Source organism: Phoca vitulina, unplaced genomic scaffold (genome assembly GCF_004348235.1).
Source record: "Phoca vitulina isolate PV1807 unplaced genomic scaffold, GSC_HSeal_1.0 scaffold9, whole genome shotgun sequence".
In the NCBI taxonomy this organism is placed as follows: Eukaryota; Metazoa; Chordata; class Mammalia; order Carnivora; family Phocidae; genus Phoca; species Phoca vitulina.
The window spans coordinates 62,057,597-62,069,810 of NW_022589712.1; the positions used below are offsets into that span (position 1 = coordinate 62,057,597).

General features: G+C 38.1%; 1 protein-coding gene across 10 annotated transcripts in view; it reads right to left on the reverse strand.

Annotated features, from left to right (window-relative positions):
• KLHL32 (kelch like family member 32) overlaps positions 1-12,214 on the reverse strand; it is a 261,971-nt gene that overhangs the window by 52,366 nt on the left and 197,391 nt on the right. The gene's annotated exons all lie outside the window — the stretch shown is intronic.

Below are 12,214 nucleotides of genomic sequence, written 5' to 3' on the forward strand. Positions count from 1 at the left end.
AATACAAAATAGGATATTCCAACATAAGAATGAGATACAATTAAAGGAAAATTAGCTACTGCTGAGGATCTGTTTGTATACCCTCGTGGTGAACCCATGACATAATTAAGAAGCTTATTGTTGAAGCAGTTTCATTTTCAAGAAACATTTCAGAAGCAATCCAGTTGAGAGCAAGCAACAAGTGTGCTGAAATTACCAAGAGGCCCCAATCCTGGCAAGCTGCTCTGCATGGCCAGAATGAGGGGCGAAGTATGGCAGGAAGTGGGAACGAACACCGCACACATAGACAAATCTCCACGCAATTCATGCCCGGGACAGAATTATATGGAAAATTCTTGTCCTTAGCTAAACTGGCAATTTTACAGCTCTAACCTTCTGCACGCCAACACAGTGATATCTTGATATCTCTTGAGAGGAACCATTTCTAAGAAAAGACATGATTTATCAAAAGAAATCTAGAGCCAGAGCCATCCAAAAGAATATAACGAGAGCCCCCAATGTGAGTCACATATGCAATTTTAAATTTTCCAGTAGCCACATTAAAAACTAAAAAGAAACAGTGAAGGTAAACTTAATGTAGATTTTATTTAACTCAACATAGCCCAAATATTATCATTTCAATGTGAAATTAATATAAAAATTATGGAGGTATTTTATATTCCTTTTTTCATATGGTCTTCAGAATCCAATGTATATTTGATACAGCACATCTCAATCCAGATTGCTACATTTCAAGTGCCCGATAAGCCACACGTGACTGAGGGTGACCGTGTTGGATGGCACTGCACACAGTCGATGTTGTTATCAACTTTTCTAAAGCCTCTTGACAGCTGCTTAGATCCAAAGACTTCTGCTTAATCAAGAACCACTAAAAAGTCATCACATTTCTAACAAAGTTTTCCTGTCTGTCCTCATACTTATTTTCACGTCCGTGGTATACACTGAGCCCTGTAAAACCCAGAAATTACTGATTCTCCTTTAATTTTTACCATCAAATGGGAGAACTAAAAAACATATAAAACAGCATTACAGAAAATAACACTAGAAGATATTAAATGTTAGGTAATAAAATAACAAGAAATGAGAGCAACCCCCCGAAAAATCTCTTTAGAAATAGTGCCTTATACATAGTTCTAGATGCTCATTTAAAATGAGTAACATTTTAATAAGTATCACAAAAAAGCAGCCAATTTTTCAATAAAGATCTAAAACTGAGCCAGACTAAAAGTGTTTCCTGTTGAAATTTTTTGAATTCAAAAAGTGTGTACTGTTACAATATAGCCTTAACATTTTTCTCAGTTTGACTCAACTTTAAGCAGGCCTCTTTCTGTCTCTAGGCCCCTGACATCCCTTTTCTTAGAGCACTTACTTTAGAAAATCTGTAAATTCTTTCTCCGCCTCCTTGAGATAGGAATCATTTAAGAAGCTTCTTTCAAGTTTTACAACCCAGGAATAACTTCCTCAAAGACCCAGAAGCCATCCCATTGAAATGTAATCATCACGGAATATAATGTCCCTATCTCCCAGTTTCTATGGAAGAGAGTAGGAGCCTCACTTTGTTGGGTGCCAAACAGCAAACACACATGGCCTAATCACAGAGAAAAACATTTACAAAATCAGGGGTAACTGAATGTGCTCAATACATCACATTGATCAACCTTCCTCCAAAACTCCTTCAGTACTTTTCTCACTGAGAAAAGCTCAATGTTTAAAAACCCTCCTGCTTCTTCTTCTTCAGAGGAGTTGATTTCAGATTGCCTTCTGGTCTCCCTCCCCTACTGCAATAGTCTTGAACAAAGTCTTCCTTATCTGCTCAACTTTGTCCAGTATACTTTTTGCTTTGACACTTCCAATACTTTGAATAGGTCACCACCATCAATTCCGTGGCCAGGAATCAAGTCAACAAGAATCCAGAGGATTCCTGCACAATCCTTAACTGAGCTGAATAATCAATCAATACTAATGGCAACATAAAGGGAAGGAAGTCTGTCCAGGCCAATCATTACTCTCTCGTGCAACCCCAATAAGGAGATTATTTCTTTCATATAATTGACTATGGCTTTTATTAACGAGGGCTTTTTTTAATATATATATTCTCTCTGAAGCCTGCAACTACTTTTAAGATCAATGAAAGCTTTATCTGCAGAGTAAATCCACAAAGGACAGAGAGAAACGAGCTTCCTGCCCTCAAAGAAAGTCTTCTCTGCATTTCTTTTGAATGTCTCATTTTAAAATAAAATCAAAGGAAAAGAAAATACACTTAAGCAAGCTGAGGCTGAAATGCCTATATAGAGTCAGAATGTACGCCCAAATAAACACAGAGGTATGTTTGCTTCTTCCTCCCAACCTTCCTTTTCTTCTATCTGATCAAAAATTGAATGTCCAATCATTCTTTCTCAGCATAACTACACAAGAATAATCAAATCTATTGAGACCTCACAAGTCTTCAGGGTTAAAATGATTGCCAAGTGCTTTTGATCTGGGCCATAAGCACCAGATTAACGTCCAGCTCGCCTATAATCATTTCTCCAAATGAGAGGGAGCAGAGGGTAAAGCTCCCACCCCTTATTTCAAAGCTTCGACAGTTTCTCTCCTTGCTTTAGAAATATGGGACAGAATTAATATCCACTGCAGTAAACTATCTGTTTATGACACTATTTGAAAATATTTACACTACTATATGTATCAGACTCTGCCCATTATAGATTAAATGTACAACCAATGGATTGGAATATAGCTATTACATCCTCTCTCTTAGGCAGGGTGATATCTTGATATCTCTTGGGAGGAACCAGAATTATTATTTACTCTCTTCTACAGATGCATTTGTAATAGTTTCCCCCACCCCTTAATCTGCACGCTGTAATTAGATTCCTTACCCTTACACACAAATTTTCACTCACATGACAACATTTAAAAATGAGATACTGGGTTAGTAGGTGGAAGTAAAAATAAAAATCCTAGTTAGTTATTTGGTTGATTACTTCTGGAATGTTAAACCACAGGAGGTGCCTAAAAGACCTAGTGGTGTAACTTTCGACAAGTCAGGATTGCAAGGGAAAAACCTGAGAAATTGGTTCTATTGCTTCCCCCCTTTGAGATAATTTACAAATGATCATATAAATAAAAACCATTTGTTCTCAGTACAAAAAAATAAATTTTAAAAAAGCATCCAAGTTTGCAGCCCACATTTCTTTAGCAGTGTTATTTGCAGAGCTTTATCATTACATTCTCTTCACATAACACTCTTCACTTTTAGATTAATCTGCTGAAATGAGATGCTAAGGATTTGCATACAGATTTGACTATACAAAAATAGATATGGAATTAATAACAGTCTCTATATGTTTTAATTTCTCCTAGACTGGAGTGCCCTTGCCTGCAGCAGTATTCCTGGCTTTGAAAGTCATCAGGCTGATTTGCCTGCTCTGGGTTATGATGCCCACATGCTGCTACACTGTCCCCTGCAATCAAAGCACTTGCAAAGATAGATTCTTTGCCTCCCTCTATCGAGTACATTTTATAGATTGGCAGTTTTGATCTCCCTCCCCCACCCCAGGGGGGGATAATCTGCATCTTAACAGCTTTCTATAGATACATTTGTCATTAAATATGCCATCTCCTATCAGCATCCATTTTTAAAGCCAAGTTTTCCCTAACTTTGAAGTGCCACCATTGAAGTTAACACTTTTCAGCCAAAATTGAAAATGAACAACCCTGTCTTATACTTTTGAACTATGACTTTAAGATATACTGCAGGTTCCCCCAAAGTCAAATAAGTCTTTAAAAACTGCCAGAAGGAATGAAAAGTTACCACCATGCTACCAGCAATGAGAAATGCTTTCTATCACCCAGACAAGAATAAAGCATTTTTCTTAAGCTTCCCTGTTCCACTCTTCACAAAACATGGTGACAAATGGATGAATGCATATGGGAGAAAGGATGACAGGTGACTGCCAAACAAGCGACTTTTGTCTCCACTACGGGAATTCACTGACTCCCAAACTCATTGTGCTCAAAAGCAACCAACCACTGGTCAATGCTGACAAGGTCTATATAATAGTGTGTTTAGGAAAACAGCTCTCAATATCCATTTGTCAGGGTAGGTCAAGTCTGGTGGCTCTGCTATTTTTTTTTTTTTTTTTTTTTGAGGACAGACAATACATCTGTTGATAGACAGTCCTATACTACCTTCTTTAGTAGAAACCTGTGTAGGTAATACAGCGCTAGTACGCTTTGAAGGATGGAGCGGGGTGCAAAGAACCGAACATGTCCAGGCTCTCAGGGAAGACACTCTGGGCTGGAACTCTGCCAGCCAATTCAGGATTGTGGAAAACCATCTCATGTTCTCGGCAGCTCTCCTGGAGGCCTGCAGTGGCCAGCTGTATGCTAGGCTCAGGGGCGAGCTTCAGGACAGGCTGCGGCATCACCCTGCACAGGCTCCTTTACGACTCTGTCCTTGCGGGAGCATTTAACACAGCCCCGCTCAGGTTCCTTATAAGCAAACTAGAGATGACAGCATCTCTCTTCCAGGTTTTAGAAAACCTAGAGTGCAGAGCATTAGAAGTGACCCATAGAGGAAGTTTACTACAGTACTATACTAGTTTATCTGTGGAAATTTTTTACCATTTCCATAAAAAGTACAAATGAGCATGTATGGGATATTAAAAATATAACAAATCTAACAAAGTATAGAATTTTGAATTAATGAATGAATTTTGTAGTCTGAAGTAGATTTCTTATTTTTTTCTAATAACTAGAATTACTGGCTGGTTTATAAGGTATCGAAGGCTTTTTTCTTTAATAGTTTAAAGCTTCTCCTCCATAAGAATGCTCTCTAATTCTCAAAAAACTAAAACTTAACACTTACTGTCTAATTATCAAAAGAATTATTGGCATTAGGTGTGAGTTACACTAGTCATTTTTTTTAAAGATTTTACTTACCTATTTGACAGAGAAAGACACAGCGAGAGAGGAAACACAAGCAGGGGGATTGGGAGAGGGAGAAGCAGGCTTCCCGCTGAGCAGGGAGCCTAGCGGGGCTCGATCCCAGGACCCTGGGATCATGACCTGAGCTGAAGGCAGACGCTTAACGACTAAGCCACTCAGGTGCCCCCACATTACTCATTTTTTAAATAAAGCCAAACTCATGACTAGTCCTCAATAAAAGGGACACCATGGGAATATTTACAATAAATAAAATTCACAATAAAAAATAAACTTTTTCATTATCTATTTTTACACATTTAGACTGTCCATATTTTTAATGTTTATAATACTACATAAACAATTAAAGCCAGGACTCCTTCTTCTGAATTAGCATCTTGAATAGAAACATACTTAATCCATGCATTAAATTAAAACTAATATCCATATTATTTCTGTCACACTTGAGGAGACCACACAAATGGATGGGTAATTAATAGACTCAAAATCTGTAAAGAAAGTCTCAAATTTACAGAATACCTATAAAGAAAGGGTGATGCACTTGAAAATGTAAATTTATAAATTATATTTATGCCACCTAGAGTGAACAGATACAAACTTGTGATGCAAAACATGTAAAGAATGCGCCATGTGTTATTTGAAATAAGTGCAATGATAAATGAAGGTAAAATCCACCACAATGCAGATGTCATCTGCCCTTTAAAATCTCAATAAAATTCTCTCTCCCATTCCTCATTCTATAGAAAGCTGAAATCCTGCCTCCAAAGATTTCTGCACATTCCAAGCAGGGTTAAGCTCTCAAGGTCACCTCTACCTGTCTCTAGAGTCCTGGCTTGCTGCGTTCTTATTGGATCTTTTATCCCCCTCCTGCCATCAACCAAATTCTTCAGCCATTGCCCATTTCCATGACGTAGCTTTAAACTTCTCTCCTCTTGGGAACAAAGAAAATGACATATTTCCCATATTCTTAGGTAAAGTAATTCAGCTCCCTCCTTATTCTACCTCTTTTTAGATCCATCTGGTCAGACACAAATGGATCACTTAAACAAAGGCAGTTCCCTCCACAAAAAGGAAGACTTTATGTGGCTCAACTCTGTGCCCTGAGAAAAGTGGCCAGTTAAACAATTAGAAAAAATCAAATGGTCATTGATCTAAACAAGTCTCCAGGTATGATTATTCTTCAGTGTATCTTTGACTTTCAGTCAGAATTCTTTTTACAATGTAAGCATCTGTTTTTGAGCCTTTTGTTGGAGCGATAAACAATTGGATTGTACGGTTTTGTGGGAAAAGCATGGTTTTCAAAAACCAGAGACAGAAGAGATCAAATTCCGACTTTGTCAAATACCAGCTGTGTGATCTATGAACATCATATAACACCTTTAAGCCTCATCTAGTGAGCAGCAATGTGAGGGTAAACAAAGTGCTACTTCTTCAGAATAAAGGGAAGTCTGTTTAGGATGAAACCTTTGTTAATTATTTTGGAGAATATAGGTGATCTGATTGCTTTCTTCAAGCCATTTAGCTCTTTTATTTTTAATTTTTATTTATTTAGCCATTTGGCTCTTTTTTTATTTTTTTGTTTTTTCCTATTTATTTATTTATTTATTTATTTATTTGATGTAGTGTTTCCTGATTCATTGTTTGCGGATAACACCCAGTGCTCCATTTGGCTCTTTTAAAAGCATTGTAGAATGGTCATTTCTATTTGGCTTCATCTCAGTACACTACTGTAGTGGTTTTGTTTTAATCTTTTTCAGATGGGGAATAGTAAAGGTTGGGGCAGAAGTGAAAAGAAAGGAGCAAAAAGTAACTGCTGGAGACAGCTGGTTGTAAGAATCTAAAGCAACAAAGAAGATTTCATTCTTAGGGGGTACTCCAGGTCACTAAGAACTTTTAAGTGGACATGCCACATTATCAAGCTCTAAACCTCTAGCAGGCAGGTGGCTTCCTCACAAGGTGGCTGCCTCCAGGGGCAACAAACAGACATTCTCTCATGGACTTACCTGAGGAACACACTTTGTTCTCCCTCAAGCAAACCTTAAGTCCTTGACACTCACCTAACCCAACAAGCTGAACCCCTTCCAATAGGGTCCTTTGGACTATTCACAGCCTAAAAACCTTCCATCTTGAGTGAATCCAAGGATCTGCCCTCTCTAATTCTTTGGTGAGTACCACTAAAAAAAATAGGACAGAAATTTACAACCTGGGCCACCACAATTTTGCTGTTTCCAACCTCAGTATGAGCTCTGACACTTAATTTTTAAAAACATGTCAGTTCTCTCTGCTTTCTCTCAGAGGCTTTTTTCTTCCCCAAGGCCACCTCCCTCAGACCCTCTACCTAGTCCTGAACATATATAGCACAACCTCAACAGACAACCCTGTCTCTCACTTGACTCCATGGACAAGGAACCTCCTCAGGTTCCTGACCCTCATCGGGGAGCTTACCTAGGTCCACATCTAGCATCGTCTCCTGCCCTCCAGGCTTAGAGCTTGATGGGTCTCCCCTTCTCTGGCCCAAGACTGAACCCCTCCCCAAATCCCCCCTGACTGTTTGAGACCCTATGCCTATTGTCATTCTGGTGTCCCGTGGGCTTAGCACCATTCCTTGTACCTAGGAGGATGCTCTCAGCCTTTACCAACCAAAGAATGCCTCAAATGCCTCACCTTCAATTTTGCTCTCTCCTTTCCCTTATCTACCAATTTGCTTAATGAACTTGCATCCTTTAAAAAAGTTCCCTCCTTTGACTCTGATTTCCTCCTCCAGCTACTCTCTCCTCTCTCAGCCAAACTTCCACCTTTTTCTTTCCTTCCTACTCTCCTTTTTTCTTCCTAAAGCCAAGAAGCTATTTATTAATTTATAATGAAAAAATGTGGCTGTCACATGGGCTGAAGTATGTGTGTACCTAGAAACAGCACATCCTCTCCTGGTAGGCAAAGCATAATAATCAGAAAGTTGTCTGTAAGCTGGGATTCAGGGAGCGAAGTTTAGATGGTATCCAGGCTTCTAGCCTATACCTGCACTTTCTACTTCCTCACCTTTTTTTCACACCCTAAACCACTGCATTCTCACTTCTACTTTCTTCCACTCCCCTATAGCTACTTTCACTGAAGTTACCAAGGGGTTCCTGATCAAAAATGGCAGAGAAAATAAATATTCTGGACCTTGATGTCTCAGCAGTATTGGACATCTCTCACCATGCCCTTTTCTTTTTGGTTTTGATTTCCTTTAACTCTCCTCCTCCAACCTTGCCCTCCCACATTCTCAGGCTCCTTCCTCAGACCCCCCTCCCCACACCTACCCCCTCCCCACACCCTCCTTGCTAATAGTTCCTAAACTTCCGCGTTGGCCCCTTTCCAGTCCACCTCCTGCCCATCTGTCTCCTTCCACTCTCCACTGCCTCATCTCATCTCACCTGACTTGCTATGAGCCCCTCCTCTCTGATATTTGCTCTGAAAAACAAGAAAGGGTCCTGTCTCTGAGTCTGAGGGCCATGGTTTTGAGTAAGTCCTAGCCAGTGAAGGGTGGCAGAGGAGGCTATAGTGGAGGGGGGGTGTGGAAGGACACTAATGTAGGGTGCAGAGAGGGGTTGGGGAGCTGAGTGGATCCCATACCAAGCCCTCCTGTCAACTGGCCTCTTCCCACAGGGTTCAGCTGCCCGGGCACAGGCACAGACAAAATGGACCATGGGGTTTGTCCAAGAGCAAGTGCTTGCTAGAGGGCAGGAGAATTACTGAAATGATTGGACTGTGAAGCCCACTCATGAGGACAGGGAGGGGTTAATGAGTACATGGAAAGCAGCCAGTGGACCTAAGGCCAAGTTAGGATGAAGGTGCTATGAACCTTTGTGAAACCCATATGAAGTGCTCCTTGCTTTGCACTACTGTCCCTGGGAAAGACTTTGACCCTCACATGTATCACACAGGATACTATAATCATCTGTTGAAGAGTTTGTTCCCTCTACCATACTGTGAGTCCCAATTCAGGACATATGTCTTACTCTTCTTTGTCACTCCACACTAGCCTGGAAGAAGACTAAGGGAGGTTAGGAAACTTGCTCAGCATCTCCTGGGTGGTGAGAAGCTGAGCAAGTTTCACATGCTCTGTGACCTCAGGATATCACAAGCCAGCCTCCACTGCACTCCCTGTTAATTACCAGTGTTTTGTATGTAATTTTTTGGATGCAAGTAAAATAATATTTACCAGATAGAGAAAAGCTAAGGCCACGGCATTTAAAAAATGTTTATGAAATTTCACATTGTTCTAATTTTAATGAATACTGGAAAAGCCAAAGTCCCTCTAGTAGGTTTGAATAAATTAAAGTCATTTAAAATGGGGCAATGCAAGCTTCATATAAATTTAATCAAGATGAAAATAAACATATCTTCTAAGGAGTTAAAGAAGCTTTAACAAATGTTCTTTCATTAATGAAATATCTGAAAAGTTCTTTGATTGTCAGCTCCTAGAGGGTAGGAAGTGTGTTTGCTGAATTAATCTCATTTATCTATGAACCAGCACAAGACTTAATAAGGATGTAGCATTCACCAAGAGAATCAAGAAAGCACTAAATACTGCTTTTGAATAAATGTAGTACCATTTGTCTTTTTTTTTATAGTTTTAAAGCACTAATTTTGTGGTTAGCTTCCCATTATTTTGGTGCCATTTGACAAAAATGAAAAGGTTAGTTGTTCTGCAAGATGAGCTCAGGATTAATTTTCACTCACAAAAACACATCTTTTTAGTAGTTCACAAACAATATCTCACAATGGAGAGCATACCTTTTAAAGCACAACTGCAGGATATTTAATGCTTCTTTTGCTTCAGTATTGTGAATTTCAAGTAGAAATGATGTGGAGCATTTGTGAATTGGGTCACAGTGTCAAATGCTACAGGAGCCTGTAAAATTTGACTATCTCTAACGTCTTAAATTAAATGCTAATGGGCATATCCATACAGCCTGATTTTCTGAATTCATCTCTGCTTGTCTCATTTTAAAAACCATGGACATGTTTCAAGGTGTCCTGACCCCAAAATGGACAGAGAAAAGGGAGGGAGTATGCAGAGGCAGTGAACATGCCAGAAATATTGAATCTCTAAAGAAACATTCACTTTGCATTTTATGGAACAGAAATAAGCTCCTAAAATCCACATTCTAAAATCTTTACTTCCTTCACCTCAGGCAAAGCTTGCAAACTACCAGAAGTATGCCAATGACCCAAGTCCCCATCAATTAAATTGGAAATATTTGATTACTTGGTAAAGGATAAGGAATAGCCTCAAATATTTTTATTTGCAACAACAAAGCTGGGTAACACTTCTAAATCAATAATAGGGTGACATATACCTGCCTTGTTTTTTTTAAGGGGGCCATTAGCAAATCTAGTACCCCTCCCCATCCATGGTTAGATTCATAATTGATTTATTATAAGCTGGTCCTGAGGAAAGAGGCAGACTACTGAAGGTATTAGAAATGTCACTGGTGATTTCCTTTTCTTTCCAATTAAAGGTATTGTACTGTACACAGGGAAGTGAGTTTTTCATCTCAAGTACACAGTAGGGAGAAACAAACCTGAGAAAGTTGTGATTGTTTTCATTAAGTATGGTTAACACAGGCAGCATACATTAGTGCAAAAGAAGAACAAAGAAAATGTATTTCTTTTCACAGTGGGGGAAAAAACAAAGTGATAGAGCAATAAGATCTATAATAAGTTGATACATTTAATAAAATGGAAAAGGAAACATACAGACCTCTGTATTGAAAGAGAAATCAGCTTGATACCAGAATGATAGATCTAGCCAGTCTAGGACAGGCTTCTGTGTTTTTCTAAGGCCTCACTAAAGAAGAGGTTAAGTAGTCATATCTTTAAGAATATGTAAGGGAAACTGCAGCATTTTTTTTTCTAAAAGCTAGTTTTATAGTAAGAAAATAGAAAATATTTCTTAAAAGATTTATGAGAAATTCACATAAAATTTAGAAATGCAAAGCAAATTTGGGAATGCATTAACAACAAATGAAAACTAAATGAATCAATGGAAGGAATGTAAGTTGGAAGAGAATATAAATTACATTGATTTTATTAACCCATTATTGTTTTGTTGCCCAAGTCAAGCACAGATCTGTTCCTTCTATTAGCAAAGGCTTATTTGTATCCAAGTTTGAAATTTCTTCAGCAAAACCAACAAGACATAGTCCTGGTGGTTGTTTTCTTAAATATTGAAATATATATTTAAACAAAAGATAAATGAAGTTTTTATCTAAATATATCTGCATATACTAATGTTCACACTCATATCTAATGTTTATTTGGTATATAAGACCAGCAATTTATTGGATCCATCTCATTTGTCCTCTTCGTTAATCCAATTCTTAACTTCATTCATTAATTATGGAGCACTTAAATCCTGACATGAGCTACGTTTCTTTAATGAAAATCAATGAATTGTCAATAATTGAGGCATTATCCTGAGAAGCCAAGACTATGGCTATCTCCCTGGTTATTGAGGACAGCAGAAGGAAAAATGGGCAGAATACAAATGAATTTAATTTAAATGCAAGGGAGAATTTTGTCAGAGCAGATGTTAAACAACTAGAGAAGATTATTGAAGAAAGCTGAGAAGTCCTCAAGATTTACTTAAAGGTGATTGCTTCTCCCACTTTTATCAATGGATAAATAATCCAGACAGAAAATCAATAAGGGAAGAGTGTCTTTCAATGACACATTAAACCAGATGGACTTAACAGATATATACAAAACATTCCAACTCAAAACAGCAGAATATAAATTATTTTCAAGTGCACATGGGACATTCCCCAAGAGAGATCACATGTTAGGCAACAAAACAAGTCTCAATAAATTTAAGAAGATTGAAACCATATCAAGTACCTTTTCTGACCATAAATGTACAAAACTAGAAATCAATTAGAAGAAGAAAAAATGGAAAAAACACAAACACATGAAGGCTAAACAACATGCTATTAAATGAACAAAAATTGGGCCAATGAAGAAATCAAAGAGGAAATGAAATAATACACGGAGACAAATGAAAATGAAAACACAATGGTCGAAAATCTTTGGGATGCAGCAAAAGCAGATCTAAGAGGGAAGTTTACAGTGATACAGGCGTACCTCAAGTAACAAAAAATTTCAAATAAACAACTTAACCTTACACCTAAAAGCACTAGAAAAATAAGAACAAAGCCCAAGGTTAGTAGAAAGAAGAAAACAATAAAGTTCAGAGTGAAAGTAACTGAAACAGAGAATAAAAAAA